This window comes from Solanum stenotomum, chromosome 5 (assembly GCF_019186545.1).
Source record: "Solanum stenotomum isolate F172 chromosome 5, ASM1918654v1, whole genome shotgun sequence".
Lineage (NCBI taxonomy): Eukaryota > Viridiplantae > Streptophyta > Magnoliopsida > Solanales > Solanaceae > Solanum > Solanum stenotomum.
The window spans coordinates 4,383,244-4,399,027 of NC_064286.1; the positions used below are offsets into that span (position 1 = coordinate 4,383,244).

The following is a 15,784-nucleotide window of genomic DNA, read 5'->3' on the forward strand; positions in this document are numbered from 1 at the left end:
CAATGTGGTACGTAAAGGGAAAAGCCCGTGCACCTTCTTAGGGAGGCGATGAATTCTTGCTTCGTCATGTGCTTCATTTCCTCTATTTCTTTGGTATAATCCGAAGCCTGGAAAATATATCAGTTAAAACTAAAGGTCGAACATCCTTCAACGACTACGTAACTTTTCGTGCAAGTAATTTAATTGACCATATGATAAAAGTGTGTAGTATATTACAGGGAAATTGGTTGTGGCTGTTGTACCTCAATACTTTAGAGCCGTGTGACATTTATTTAATTAAAAAGTACTCTAAGGTTTATCTTTAAAAATATATAAAACACAACAATTGTGAAACATGCGAAGCTTTTGACTTTCTCTTGATATATTACTCCATATTATATATATATATAGATTCTATTTTTTTATGCTTGTATTATTTGTACGCTTTGAAAATTGTATGGTTCAAGAACATTTTTTTAAATTCCTATTATGTCATTGTGTTGATAATGTGTTTGGTTGCAGTACTTTTTCAAACTTCCATTTACCCCTTCTTTTCCACTCTTTTACATAAATTCACAAATGGACTTTGGTAAATACTCCAATAATAATTGTTCATTATTGACTTGACACATTCCTTAATTATTCTTTGATTTTATTAAATTTAATGCTTTGAGAAATGTGTTAGACGATAAATAGTACTCCGTCCGTTTCACAAAGAATGGTCTAGTTTGACTTGGCACGGAGTTTAAGAAAATTAAGAAGACTTTTGTATCTTATGGTCCTGAATTAAAATTATGTCAAATGTATAAAATTGCCCTTTACTCTTGTGGTCTTAAACATGCCACGTGGAAAATTCAATTAAAATGTTATAAAAAAAAGAAAGAAGTCATTCTTTTTTAAACAGACTAAAAAGGAAAGGAGATCATTCTTTTTTTAAACAGAGGGAATATTTAATAGCAATGATAAAATAGACAAAAAGGTAAATTATCTCTTGATTTTCTAAATTGGACAAGCATTGCTGGACAACTACTTTTAGTATAGTGGACAACTATTATTTGACAGATGGAGTACATTGAATAATTGAGCCTTTTTCAATGAAAAAAGATTCAATCAAGTAATGTTCAGTGAGCTTTTAGATTAGTATCATGTGGATCATAAAATAATGTATGGTTGAGATTCATTTCAAATCTTACACTGACCATAAAAGCTAAAAATAATAAAGTAAAGCTAACGTTATCCATTAAATAATTCGATTATTTTAGATTTACACCAAATAGCATCCTATTCGAAAAAATAGCACTATCTAGGAGAATTTTTTTAATTCAGTGAGTAAATTACCACTGTCAATGTCTTAATTAAAAAAATGGCAGTGGCAGTGGCATTTTTTTTAATTAAGACGTTGACAGTGACAATTTACTCACTAAATTTAAAAAAAAATCCTCCAGAGAGTGCTATTTTTCGAATAGGGCGATATTTGGTGTAAATGTTCAATAATCGAATTATTTTAATAAATATTGTTAGCTTTACTTTTACTATTTTTGGCTTTTCTATTAAGTTTAAGATTTGAAATGAATCACAACCATACATTATTTTATGATCCACATGACATTAATCTAAGAGGCAATTGAGCATTACTTAACTGAATCTTTTTTCATTTTTAATAGTGTTTCTATGTTTTATATTATAGAAAAAAAACTACTTTTTAAAGTTTTTGAAAATAACTTCTCCTACTTTTCAGATACATTTATTTTCTTCAAAAGCTTGGTCAAACACCTATATTTTTAAAATAAACATTTTTTGATTGGAAAAAAAATAATACTTTTAGCCTCTCAAAAAATTTGATCAGATAGACTATAAGTCTGAACAATTTCTTAAGATTTATTTTTTCTGAAAAATAAATTCTTAAGTTTTATTTTGTTTTTAAAACTCTCGATCGATCCAAAAAAGACTAATATGCAATGTACTGTTTGTCCTCGTGCATATGTTTAATTTGTTCTTTTACAATTTGTGGGTAGTTTAATTTAGAAACAAATTATCAGGTGTAATGTATATATGGATTCTTTTTTATTGAACATTTAGTTTAATACATTGTATGTTGGTATGCATTGATAGATTTTAAATTACAAATACAAGTTCAAATACTTACAATAGAGCCCATATAACTTAGGTAGTTTACTGGTCTTAACTCCATAGATAAAGCAAATTTTAAAAACTTATATTATAAAATCTAAAAAAGTACTTATGTCAAGAGGGGATCACTATATAACCTTAATTACAACGACTAAATATTACTAAATTGTACTATAAGTATTACTATAAATTGTAAAACCTCTTCTGAAGAATAGTACTCCTCCTCCGTCTTGAATACTTCATTAAACTTTAACACAGATGATCAAAAGAAAATTAATTATAAAAACTAATTAATCCATGACAAACATGTGTGCATACTAACTAATTATCTTACCACATCAGAAGCACATATCTAGCTATAGGAGACCAGTAGAAACAATGTTCAGATCATGATCTTTATTTTAATTTTTTTCATAACGAACTGAAAAATATTAACTTTGTTATGTTGAGACTAATAATTTCTTCAAAACTTTGTTATGTCGAAACTAACTTTGTTACGTTGAGACTAACTTTGTTATGTTGAGACTAATAAATCATATAGTCCAATCACTTTTAAATAATTATTTTTATTTTTATGTTGTAATCAGAAGTTATGGCCAAATCCCCCATCCTAAATGACTTGAGAAAATTTATAAGAAAGACTACTCACTCAAAATAATTGGTGCTGAAGATCTAGCGATCAGCGAAGTCCTTAAGATTGTGTCCAAATGCAATATGTCAGATACAAAATAGCCAGTAGTACGACTCTCATCCACGTAATTCAAGGTATAACCACATTGCTTTGTCATTGTGCATTTACACACTGGGGCTGAACAAGAAATGACAGTTGCAGTTGTTGAGTTGCCAATGTCATAGAAGTTCAACTTAACCTGCAAGAACATAATAATGACTTTAGAAAATTCTAAAAAACATAACTTTTCTATATTATAGCTTATACAAGAAACTAAAAAAATTACAATAAAATGATTTTTTTTTACCCCAAGTTCACTTGTTCGAGAACAATTGTTGCAAGAATTACATGAAATCCACGAGACCTCACTCTCAATATCTATCAATAATTTGTATTCTCTTGGCGGTGATCCCACTTTTACTTTCGATTAATATATGCTAACATTACAAAAAACATAAATAAAAATCAGTGAAATACATTGGTCAATAACATTGGTTGTAAACCATTAACAAATGAAAAAATATATAATAACAATCATTGTATTTTATTAAAAGAAAAAAAAATTCAGTGTAAAGTTAAATTATCAAAATATTTTCTTAAATATTGAATCCATTTTTTTACTCCTCATCTAAATACCACTTCTGTAATATTAATACTAATTAGTAAATTCACTTCAAATAATAAGTAAATTAATTAAATGGAAAATCATTGGCATGTAGTTCATGTATATTTCAAGTATACTTGTAAGAAAAACATTAATTAGTCGTTGTCATTAAATGGAAAGAGTCTTCAGAAATTTTATCTCATACAACTCCTCCATAAGGTGCATAATGAGAATTGCACTTTCTTGAAAGTGCATTCATTTCCGTGCAATTATTGGTATATATTATAATTTTTTTATATTATATTATCATTTTATGTGTAATGCACATGCGCATGTGACGCACGATACTAGTTTTGTTGAATATGTTTAAATTCTTTAACAAAGTTTGACTTTATAGGCTATTAATTAATTTCATTCAATATACATATGATATTTTAAGAAAAAATATTACATAATTAACAAGAGATACACATATAATGTATAGAAAGCGCAGAAGATGCACGTGTGACAATATTTGATGGTAGCAGGTAAGATAAATACCCAACGAGATTGAGGTCGAAGGAATTGTTCAGTGGAAAATTGATGACTCCACTAGTGGTTGTTTGCAGAATCCGAGCGTGTCTAGCTCAGTCTCTAGCCACTAATTCATCAATTCTAGTGATGTGATTTGCTGGTAACAGACTCTCCAGGTGGAATACTCTTGCAGCACCTGAAAGCAAATTTAAAAAAGCATGCATCATAAAAACTAAGAAAGTAATTATGGCTAACTGTATAACCCTAATTGCAATGACTAGATATTACTATAAATTGTAAAACCTCGCCTGAAGAATAGTATTCCTCCTCTGTCTTGAATACTTCATTAAACTTCAACACAGATAAGCCAAAGAAAATTAATTATAAAGAACTAATTAATCAATGACAAACAAGTATGCATACTAACTAATTATCTTACCACATCAGAAGCACAAAACTGGCTAAAGGAGGCTAGTAGAAACAACATCCGAATCATGATCTGTCACGATCTGAACCTATACTCTAGATGCGGTCGACACTCGAGAACCATTGCTAGTATTCATAAAAGATTTGTTTCACAACTCAAATTCAAATTGTAAATAAGTTAGATAATGATTAAGAATTAAAAAGATATTTATCTTCAATTCAAATTCTTTACGTATTTATTTTTAATTCAAGTTGAAGATAACTATGATTATGATAAAGAATCAAAAAATATATTTATCTTCAACTTAAATTAATAAAATAATAATTTTTCAGCTTAAATTTGAATTGCAATTTTTTTTTGTATAAGGAATAAAAAAATATATTCATGTTCAACTTGCTTTTTAGTCCTTTCTAATATACAAAACACATGCACCGATCCTATTATGGAGATTTTGTCTATTAAAATTCATAGTCATAGTCTCCGTATTAATCATAGCTTGGTCAGTGTATGTCTTCTGATTTAGATTTGCTTAGGATCGATTCAACTTGGTATAATAAGAAGTTTGGTTGAGTTTGGTTCGATGAAAATTCATAGTCATAGTCTCCGTATTAATCAAAGGCAAGATTCTCTTGTCTTTTATTTCCCTTTATTCTGAGAGAGATGCCGTCCTTTCAGTTCCTGATGAATTGAGTCCGCCATCTATTTCATAGTCGTTACGAAAGTAAATCTTATATGTCACAAGCAGGCACCACGAGTTCTTTACTTTTTGGTGAGGTGGAGGGCTTTTGTGCCTTATAACACAGGCCGTGATTATCCTTTTACCTTGATTGATGCTGCATATCGTCCGCTATTAAAAATAGATACTGATCTAATGTATTAGGCCCACTTGACAAAGTTTTTTAATTTTCTGATGCTTAGTTGATCAAAATTTTCAGGTTATATCATGATTTGGCGTAGCGAAAATGATAAAGTTTACTAATCCAGATTATAAGGAAGGTGATTATGTTTGGGGAGTTACTGGTTGGGAAGAATATAGAGTGATAAAAAAGTCATCCTCAATTTCTTAGAAAAATCAAGCGTTATACAATATTTACATTACCGTAAAATTGTCTAATTTGCAGGTTCATAATTTAAATGTGATGATGCTTTTTACTACAAAACAGAGAAGAAAAAAAAAATTAGGGGCAGCTTGAATTGTTCCTCTTCAACTAATTAGATTAGTAAATAATTAAATTTTAAAAGAAATTATATTTAACTGTTAACGTTTTTTAAAGCAAAATAATCACTACAATATTAAATATTTAAATTTATTTTTATAATTAAAAGTAATACTAAATATTATACAAATAAAAATAATATTCTATTTTGCATACATAATTAGGTGAAATCTTCATTCTATTTTAATACTTCTACAATAATTTTGATAACTTGTGTAACAAATTTTAAAATGTTTTTAAAACTATAATCAATAATAACTATCTAAACATTTGTATTATTATGTGAATTACAATAATTTATATATACTTCTTTATATTTTACAAAATATTAGAATAAATATTATAATGTCCATTAAAAAATAAATATTAATTATCAAATTATAATTAAATATAATATATTATCAATATGATCGTCTTAGTTCAAGCATCCATGTATCTCTCCTATTATTGATACAAATTTCTTCAATATAATATGCCCACTTATGAGCTCATTTTGATACTCAAAAAATCCTATTAGAAAATCTGTATTATGGTATAATTAGATTATTGTTAGGCAAAAATGACTTTGAATTCAAAATAAAATTTATTTAGGTGCTGGATAGTTGAAAAGGCTCATAAAGCCATTAAACACGATGATAGTGTTGGTGCAGGCTATGTTATTTAACTCCTTCATCAATTCTTTTTCTTCCTAAAAATTTTGTGATGACTTTATAATATACATATATATAGTAGTGTTTATCGGTCAATCACCTCTTGACTTTTCATATATTTATTTTTTAATATTTTGAATCATTTTAGTGAAAATTCTGACTGTACGCAACGTGGAGAAAGAAGTTATTACATCCTTGGAACAATTACTATTAATTAATTTATGTCTTAAGCTGCCTTTGTTTGCTGAAAATTCCCACATCGGTTAACCATCTAAGACAGGAAGCTGAAGATTTAATATAAATTGAAATGCCAAAAACGTATTTAAAATATCTTTGCGCTTGGGACAATGACGCAACTTGTGAGGTTCTAACCGAGGTGCGTCTATTGTTGGTTGAAAACTATTTCCAAATCCCCTCTTCGGCCTCAGTTTTGCCTTGGCCGTTGAGAATTTTTGAAGGGCTCCCTTATTTGGGTAAAGTTCTACAATTCTTAGTTCAATAATTGTTTTTTTTTTCTGATTGTAATGATACATATTACATATTAGTAATGTCTATGTTAGGAAAATTATTAGATTTTTCATTAATACCTTGGTGAGTTTGTTGTGGTATACTTGTACGACACAGCCATTTATAATAATATCACACTCAACTATTTACATCAAAAAAGAGAAGTACTCGTATGCTAAAAAATTACTCCCTCCATTTCATATTAATTTAATTTTTGAGGTATTTTCCATTTTTAAATTAAGTTAATTGCTCAGTTTTCAAGACTACTTTTAGAGTATTCTTCCAATTTTATCCTTCATTAGTTAGTATTGGAATTAGTGATTAATTAATATTTAGTTATTTTAATCATAAATTTGACAATAATTAATAAGAGTACAAATGGAAAACTATATTTAATTTATGTCTTAATCTATTTTCCTTAAAGAGTGTGAAACACCTCAAAAATTAAATTAATATGAAATGGAGGGAGCATTAAACTTCTTGGGGCATGCCATAAGCCAATTCATGGGTAAGGCCAAGGTGTTTACCATATGGGAGTGGGAGGAGGCTACTTATGTGGCTGAGTTATGGTCTTTTCTTGGGCTTGTGAACTATTATCGTTGATATAGAAATAGGTATTCTTCCATTCTTGCACCCAAAGAAGAAACATCTTTGGGAGTGAGCACATATTTTGATGGCATAATTAAGGTGTTTAATAGGCCATAACTACATTTGACGTGTAAATGAAAATAGGGGAAAATGCATGATATATCATTTAGGGGTTGTTTGGTATAAAAATTAATAACACATGGATTAATAATACACAGATTAGTAATGCAGAGATTAGTAGTGCAGAGATTAGTAATGCAGAGTTTATTTTTATAAAGTGTTTGGTTCATTGTTTCCAACCTCATCTTGTATTTGGATTGAAACTTTTTAAAATCTTCTTTCCAATTATACTCTTGAATTATTATGTAATTGGGTCAAAGTAGATAATTATCGGAAAATATTATTATTTTATGGCCTTCTAACTAGCTATGAGAAGAACAATTTTGTTGTCATGTTTCCTATTTTTTCACTTGAATTATTTGAGGATAAATAATTGACATCTTAATAAATTGATCACTCACAAAATGTCAATTTTCAATTTAAAAAAGATAAACCATCTACTTTTAAAATTGAAAAGACGTTCAACAATGGTAAAATTGAATAAATCATCTACATTTACACATAAAATTGCAAGTTATAGTTTTAATATATATATATATATATATATATATATATATTGTAGTGATATATTTGCCTTTTTAATTAGTAAATGTTAAATAACTCACATTTCAAATTTGTATTGGATTTATTTAGTAACAAACAACTCTCTCTAAATAATTTGTAAGATAATTTATTTAAATAAATTTACTAGTACAAATATAAAACATAAAATCAAGATAATAAATAAAATAATTAAAATGATTTGAGGGATATTTTTGTCTTTACATAGATTTATACCATGGTATTATATCCTATGTACTACTAATGGTAGGTATTAGTAATACATCCAATAATACCATGTAGGATGTATAACTAATTAATCTATGGATTAGTTATACATATGCTCAAATTCCTACCAAACATAGTACTAAATAATACCATATGTAATACATGAACTATTTCTTTTAATGCGGCCTACCAAATGATCCCTTAGTTCATGCCTTCACATGGGCATATTTGTACATTAGGTTCATAACAATACCCTCATTTTCAAAAAAGAATTCTCTCCCAAGGTTCGAGTAAAGCAACTTTGATATCGCCCTAGTGAACCATGAGTTGTCAGTGGAACCAATGCAAGTCATTTTCTATTGAGTAAAAGCTAAATCAAGAAAACTTTTGTTTTTCACTGTCAATTGGATTTCGAAAACCTTCATCATAATAATACATTGCTCTTGACATACCTGAATTTCATATGCATATTTCGTTTCTTCAGACACGTATATCTAAAGTTGTCCCAAAATAGATAGATCTATTGATATTTATGTACTGTGGTTATACCTTCAATGTAGCCTCACAATTAAAAAAATTATACAACACAGTTATGTATGTTGTATATTTTAATAGTATACAGTTGTCATACTGATATTTTTACATGTTACCAAACTGAACATAAATATAAAAAAAACGGAAAATATAATTGGCAAGACAGATTTTTGGCACGAAATGACATGAGCAACAAAAATCAGGTATTTTCGTAATTTTGGTGAAAAGTTAAAGGCATTTGGGTAAATTCATTTATTTCGTGTACCTAAATTACCGTCAAAAGTAAAACCACTTTATTTTGCCAGGTGAAAATCGGGTCCCACTAAAAAGAAGAAGCTAAAAGGCTCCATTTCTTTATTATTTTTTTTCAATTCCATATCTTTTTCTTCTTTTCCGTTTCTTTTTGTAATTTTATTATTTTTCGTATTAATTAGTTTATTTGTCAAATGCTGAAATTTAATTATTTTTAGTAGAATTAGCCGTGATTTAGTTTGGATAATTTTTTTATTAAATAAATTAATTTAATTTTTGAAATGTTGAAATTAAGTCAAATTAATTAAGTCGATTTTTTTATCACTTTATTTTTATTTTTTTTTCTATTTGGTTTTGGTCGATAATTTGATTTTTCAAACGTTGAAATTAAGTCAAATTAATTAAGTCGGTTTTTTTATCACTTTAATTTTTTTATTTTTTTTCTATTTGGTTTTGGTCGATTAGAATATATATGATAATGTAAGAAATTGATCTAATTATATATAGGATCCTTCAAAAAATGTATGCATTATCTAAGAATTTAATTATTTCTAAGAAATATGATAAATTCGTTCCAACGATTTTATTTTTTTTACAAAAAGTTAAAAATTTAGTTGTGATATACTATGTCTTGATGATGCTTGATTTAAATAAAAATAATCAATTAAAAATATATAAGTTATTTTGAACATGAAAATTCATTCTTGACATTCTTAAAATAAAAATATAAATTAAAATACGAAGTAAATGCAAATAACTTGATTGTTGTAAAGAGAAATACATGAATAGAACAAATTTTAAAAAAATATTTATAACATTTTTTTAATTTTAAAAAATTTTATATATGATGAAAAAAGTTATATTAAAAAATCAATGTATAATCTTTTATAAACAAACACAAAACAAAATATCTAAATTCTCAAATTTCATATATATCATTCTATAAAATACGTACAGAAAAATAAAAGGTTCAAGAAATTAATAGACAAAATTTTACGATTTTTTTATTTGTAATTTCATTACCTTCCATTTCATTCAAAAATTAATTTGAAATTTTCACTTTATTTTTTCTCTCAAATAAATAATACCATAAAATATGCATATTAGACATTTTGGGCAAGTCTTAAAAATTCTTTATAACTCTGACAAATGAAGTAATGCAGAGGAGAAAAAAAGAAAGTCGAAGGATTTTTTTTTAAAATGAATGAAAAAGAGTAAGAAGATGAAAGAAAATGAAATAGTTAGGGTATGGGTCCCATTCATACATTTGGCAGCCAACAAAAGCCTCATACAAGTGATTTTCTTTTTTGGAGGGAAATACAAGTGGTTTTGAAGGCAAAGGGATATTTTTATCATTTACCCGTATCTTGGTAATTCGTGCCAAAATTCTGTCTTGCCAATTAGCACTACTCTAAAAAAAAATTGTTGGCAGTCTGTAGTTAGTCTTAATTGGTCCAATTGATACTGTGCATTTTACCGGCATGCTTGTCTTTTTTAATTGACAATGATTGAAAAATGACATGTGTACTGTGTGCAAACTTTATAGTATAAATTTCTTTCAGTTTTATCAACTTAATAAAATAACCTATGTCCATTCAAACTCAATTAATTACAAATTTATCATTGATCATGCTTCTTAAGAATTTTTTTATAATATAAGTATCACAACCAATAAAAAATGTGTGAGGCTATATTACATTTTTCACACATAGATAGTATTATTCATGTGGATCTATAGACATATTAAATTATACTAATATTTTAAAAAGTGATAAATTATACTATTACAATATTGGAATAGTCTTTATTTGGAATAAGAATTGTACCAAGTTTCTTTATTGATTCATTTTTTTAATAATAAATAATTTCTTCAATTCAAATTTATGACACTTTTTTCTGTATAATCAATTTTAAAAAATGACATCTTTATATATTTAATATTAATTTAATTATAAAATATATATTTTACCTTTAATAAAATTTTATTTAATTATATAAGTATTTTAATTTATATTAATCATAAATCTTTTTAAAAAATTCTTTATATTTAAACTATGTTGCGCCCCCAATAACTAAAATCCAGTATCGAGATGGTTCGGACTTAAAGTGGACTGATCTGTCCCATCTAACACCCTTACTAACCACCAATCCATATTGCTCCAAACAGTTCTCTTTCTCCCAATTGGATAAAAATCTAGACCAAAACCTAGGATTGAGACGGTTCGAGCCTAAAGTGGGTTGATCCGGAGCAGCCGTCCCATCTAAAACCTTACTTCCCACCAATCCATATTGCTCGAAATAATTGTCTCTTTCTCCTAATTGGATAAAATTCTAGACCAAAACTCAGAATCGAAATAATTCCAATTTAAAGTGGATTGATCCGAAGCGGCCGTCCCATCAAACACCCTTACTTCCCACCACTCCATATTGCTCCAAATAGTTGTCTCTTTCTCCCAATTGGGTAAAATATTAGACCAAATGTTGATCAACAGAAGCACTTTGATCATATCAAGGGGCCACAAGACTAACAAATGACAATATGTTTGTCCTATTAGGCTTAGATAAACTCTAAAATGCCCCATCATTACAAGTCAACAACTATATCCTAATAACAATTTCTTTTTCTTGTTCTTTTTGTTGGTTGAGAGTGGGTGGGGGGTTCGAGTATTTATTATAGATAGTAATATATGCATTTTCAAAAAGTAAAGTGGGTGTAGCACTAAATTAGTGGATGCAAAGTATCACTACACTACTATGCCTTAGTGATAATAGGTGTGAAATGAGGTGTTTGGAAATGTTCGAAGTAGTTAAATAGAAAGATCACTATAATTAATTACAGAACTCTGTTTTGTTGATCACTTGGCTTATGCCTGTTTGAATAACGTCGGTATAATTCTATTTGACATATTCATTTTCAAATGATATTAACTTTGTTTACATATAGGCAAATTCACACCTATAATAGAAAGAAACGGTAAGCTTTCTGCTCTATTTGCTCGTTGGCTTCGCGTCAACCAACCACATTTTAGGAATTTTCTCTCTATGGTCTATATATGTTTAGACACTAGTCCAAAAAAAAAACATAGATATATTACAACTATTATATATTAAGATAAGAATGCCCAACAAAGCTACAAATTTGGAAAGACACATATATAAATTTAACAGAAAGCAGTACTGGAATAGCTCTTAACAACATTACTAGACAGTATTTGGATCAATGAGCTATTCTTTGGACCAACACATCTAGGGGTTTTGAACTGGCTCACCGCGCCTCCTAATCCAACGAAATGATCCAATATCTTATGAAAGGTTCCCCTCTTCACAATCCTCAGTTCAAGTGCTCCAATTCCATTCACTTTCCGGGAGCTCACATAGCCTGCATCGAGGAACGATTTGTCAAGACAGTTGCAGCACTCTTGCAACATTTCATCAGTTGTTTCCCCACTCAGTTCCCAGAAGATGACGTAGTGTCCTGGATCAGCTGAGACGTTGACATGGCTGGTGAAGTCCACCACTTCTAGTTTTTTGTCAACTAAGTGCTTGCCTGCAGCTTCCACGGCTAGTTGCAAATCTTTCTCAGTGTTCTTGTCTATGTTAATGCTCAGCAAAAGGTTCCTTCTGCAGACAAACTGGAGTTCTGGAGTGTCATTGTGGAATCCTTTTATCTTGACAACATCACCTAGTCTATAACGATATAAACCTGCATATACAAATGCATAACTCTCGTCAATTATACCGTCAGTACATATAGCTAAACTCGTACATGACGCAATAGATAGACCGATAGCTTGTTATTTTGAATAAATTTGTTAAGTGTAGTAGATAGGGAGCAACTAGACAGAACTTGTTGGGTTTTAAAGGTGTGAACAGGAAATGAAGGGTTGTGACTCTCCTGAAGGGTTGTGAGTTGTGACTAAGCCGAAGGGTTGTGACCTTTATGAAAGGTTGTGTCCTTTCTAAAGGGTTGTGACCATTTGAAAGGTTGTGCCTTTTCCAAAGTATTGTGACCTTTCTGAAAGGTTGTCTTCTTTCCAAAGGGTTGTGACCTTTACCCTTTTTTGGCTATAAATAGAGAGGTTTTCTCTCATTTTTCTGCATAAAATTCTTCCCTTCTTTTGCATACATTTCTTACAAAATAAAATCGATCGATCGTGTCTGTGTGTGTGATTCGTTGCTGTCATTTTGAGTTCGTTGAAATTATCGAAGTTTGAGGTACCGCTACTTCCTTAATGGTTAATCCGTTTTATCTTGGGAGGAATTAATCTGCAACCTCGGGTACTTGAGGGGATTAAATTTCTTAAGGACACACATTGGGTTCTGTGGACTCGGATAGTTTTTTGTGTTTTTCTTTTCATCTTTTATTATTTCTGGTTTGCTAATCTGAATACAGGAGACAACAGAACTTAGAAGGAAGAATGCAAAAGATTCCAACATTCTAAGCAGTACTTAACAACAAAAGGGAAGTGGTCAAAAGGAAATGAATATCAAGCACATGCAAGTATTGCAGAACAAATGAGTACAATAGACCATGTACAAAAAACATGTTAACTCCAGAATAAGGCGTAAAAACAAACGATAAATGTTTCCTGCAATATTGCCATAAAGAACAAAGACTAAGGACGATGCTAAACGCCACAAGTCTAAGCTGAGAGAAATTGACTCATTACATGGAAGTCACTAAATTAGAGCAGAACTCGTTCACCGGGAAGAATCACTGAATAAATTAGACTATGTTCCCATAAATGACCGACGATCGCAGGTTTAGCATGTTATGTTCACTCCATAATTCAAATACAAAGAGAGACCACAATTTGATGAGCATAGCATTTTCAAGAAAAGACGTGCAAGAAAATTGTACCTGCGAAATTGGTGAAGACAATTTCATACTCTTCACCAAGTTTAACTTCAGTCAGGCCGACTGGACAATTTGCTTGCTCCATGCCAATGAGATTTTCCTCGAGTGGGAGGAATTCAAAATAGCTAATATTTGGTAACACTGCATAAGTAACCATCTCAGGGGGGGATTTCGGGTTAACGTTTATTCCAACCCATCCTTCAGAAGAACCATAATCTGCACCCAATAGAGGTAATTCCCCTGCATAGTGCCTCAGTTTCTTCAAGTAAGGCTCCATGGAACCTGTCATGATACCATGTATGTACTTTGTATTCGGGAAGAGTTCAGGAATCAAGCCGTACCAATTGCTTAAACTTGAGCATTTGCTATAAATTGTATCAGCCAGTTCTGGATCAGGCTTCAGCAATTTCGACATAGCCAATCTTATGGAGGGGACAGTGACTCAGCTCGATAAGATTCCCTCCCTTATGTCAACAACAAGTGCTTCCCCTACTTGTTCGAAAGTTCGAAAAGCATGGACAATGCTAAATGCAAACATAGATGAAATAACTTGAACTTCATCGCAGAAAATGAGACCACACAGAAGGTGACAGTATAAGGATTGTTGAAAATCAGGACCAAATATTACTTCATCAGGACTACAAACTGGGGTAGACATTGCCTTCATTATCTTCTTGAACTGTGCATTTCTATACACATTGGTAGTGGCTGTTCCAGCTGCCAAACCACCTTTAGTTTTAAACTGCTTGCTGCTGTAAATAAACTGCAAAGCCTTCCCATACCCAATTGGAAATTCTCTGTAAGAAAAAAACAGAACTATTACTATTGCAGAAACAACCAATAGTTCCTTTTCTTTTCTTGGGAGTTAGAAAGTGTGACAGAAGTTAGGTAAAGGTCCCTACATCTATCACCATTTAAACACTTTTAACTTTCCATGGCTGCTCCAATTATTATGGAACTATTTGCCTTTATCCCTAGGCTATATGATGTATTTATGAAAAAAAAAAAAAAAACTTCATGAACCAACAAGCAAATTACATGAGAAACAAGACACAGAACAAAATGACAAATGGAAAATTACTTGTTCCTAAAGGCAAAAGAAGTCTTGAATATCTGCATGGTGGAATTCATCAATTCATCATTGAAAGGTACAAACTTTGGCTTCCCTTGAGTAGTACCAGAACTGCAAATCAACAATTAAATTTCCTTAGTAAATTTCTTTAAACATACAACAATATACCCACTGCACTCTCACAAGTGGAATCTAGGTAGAGTACAACATACGCAGACCTTACCCCTACTTTGAGAGGTAGTTTTCGATAAATGAGCAACTCAAGGAAAAACACATCAAAGCAAATTGAAAAAGAATAACTAAAGTGAAGGGATCATGACAAAATACCGCAGAAAGCATGATAAAACATTCTGAAAAAAGGAACAGTAATCACATTACGAAAGTGTGATAATCAAAGTACTTGAGATAGTAGATAGTAACAGAAATCGACAGACAAGAAACTTGTTTAAACATCAACCCAAAAGATAAGGGAGCTTTTTTCCTTGCGTCAAGGAGATGGTTTCAATGGGCTTTCCAGTAAGAATAGGTGAAAGATCACCATCAGCAATTCTTTGAATGTAAGGCTCCAAATCATTGTGACTGACAATAGGGACACAAGCCTTGAAAGTCTCAACATCAGTTCTGCCATTCAGACCCCATTGCTTCAAATACTCTGTTCCCCCATTTTCTTTCAGAATTTTCTCAAGTGTCTCTTCTTGAATCCTCCCAGCATTTTTAGTCAACACCTCAAAATCCTCAATCACTTGTTCTGCATCAAATTTCTTCTCAATATTTTCCTCCATCATCATCATAACCCTCCTACAATAAACACCTCTAATAAAAGACTTCAACTTTAAGCAATACCAGTCAAGTAAAAACAGTTTCTTGTAACTAATGAAGAATCCTCAGCTTACCA

The 15,784-nt window shown here is 30.2% G+C and overlaps 1 protein-coding gene, 1 long non-coding RNA gene, 1 other non-coding gene and 1 pseudogene across 4 annotated transcripts in view; 2 read left to right on the top strand and 2 right to left on the bottom strand.

The window, feature by feature from the left end:
* Positions 1–258, bottom strand: part of LOC125866265 (uncharacterized) — a 3,858-nt gene extending 3,600 nt beyond the window's left edge. Inside the window, exons 1-2 of the long non-coding RNA XR_007446478.1 lie at positions 217–258; positions 34–107 (exon numbers count right to left, since the gene is read on the bottom strand). This is a non-coding gene — a long non-coding RNA (uncharacterized LOC125866265). The remainder of the gene's footprint in view (positions 1–33; positions 108–216) is intronic.
* Positions 1–15,784, top strand: part of LOC125866229 (acyl-coenzyme A oxidase 3, peroxisomal-like) — a 287,150-nt gene that overhangs the window by 84,121 nt on the left and 187,245 nt on the right. The window lies entirely within an intron of this gene.
* Positions 6,520–6,665, top strand: LOC125866454 (U4 spliceosomal RNA). Its single transcript, XR_007446512.1, has one exon. It is a non-coding gene; the product is annotated as a U4 spliceosomal RNA (small nuclear RNA).
* LOC125866261 (jasmonoyl--L-amino acid synthetase JAR6-like) lies at positions 12,049–15,680 on the bottom strand (annotated as a pseudogene).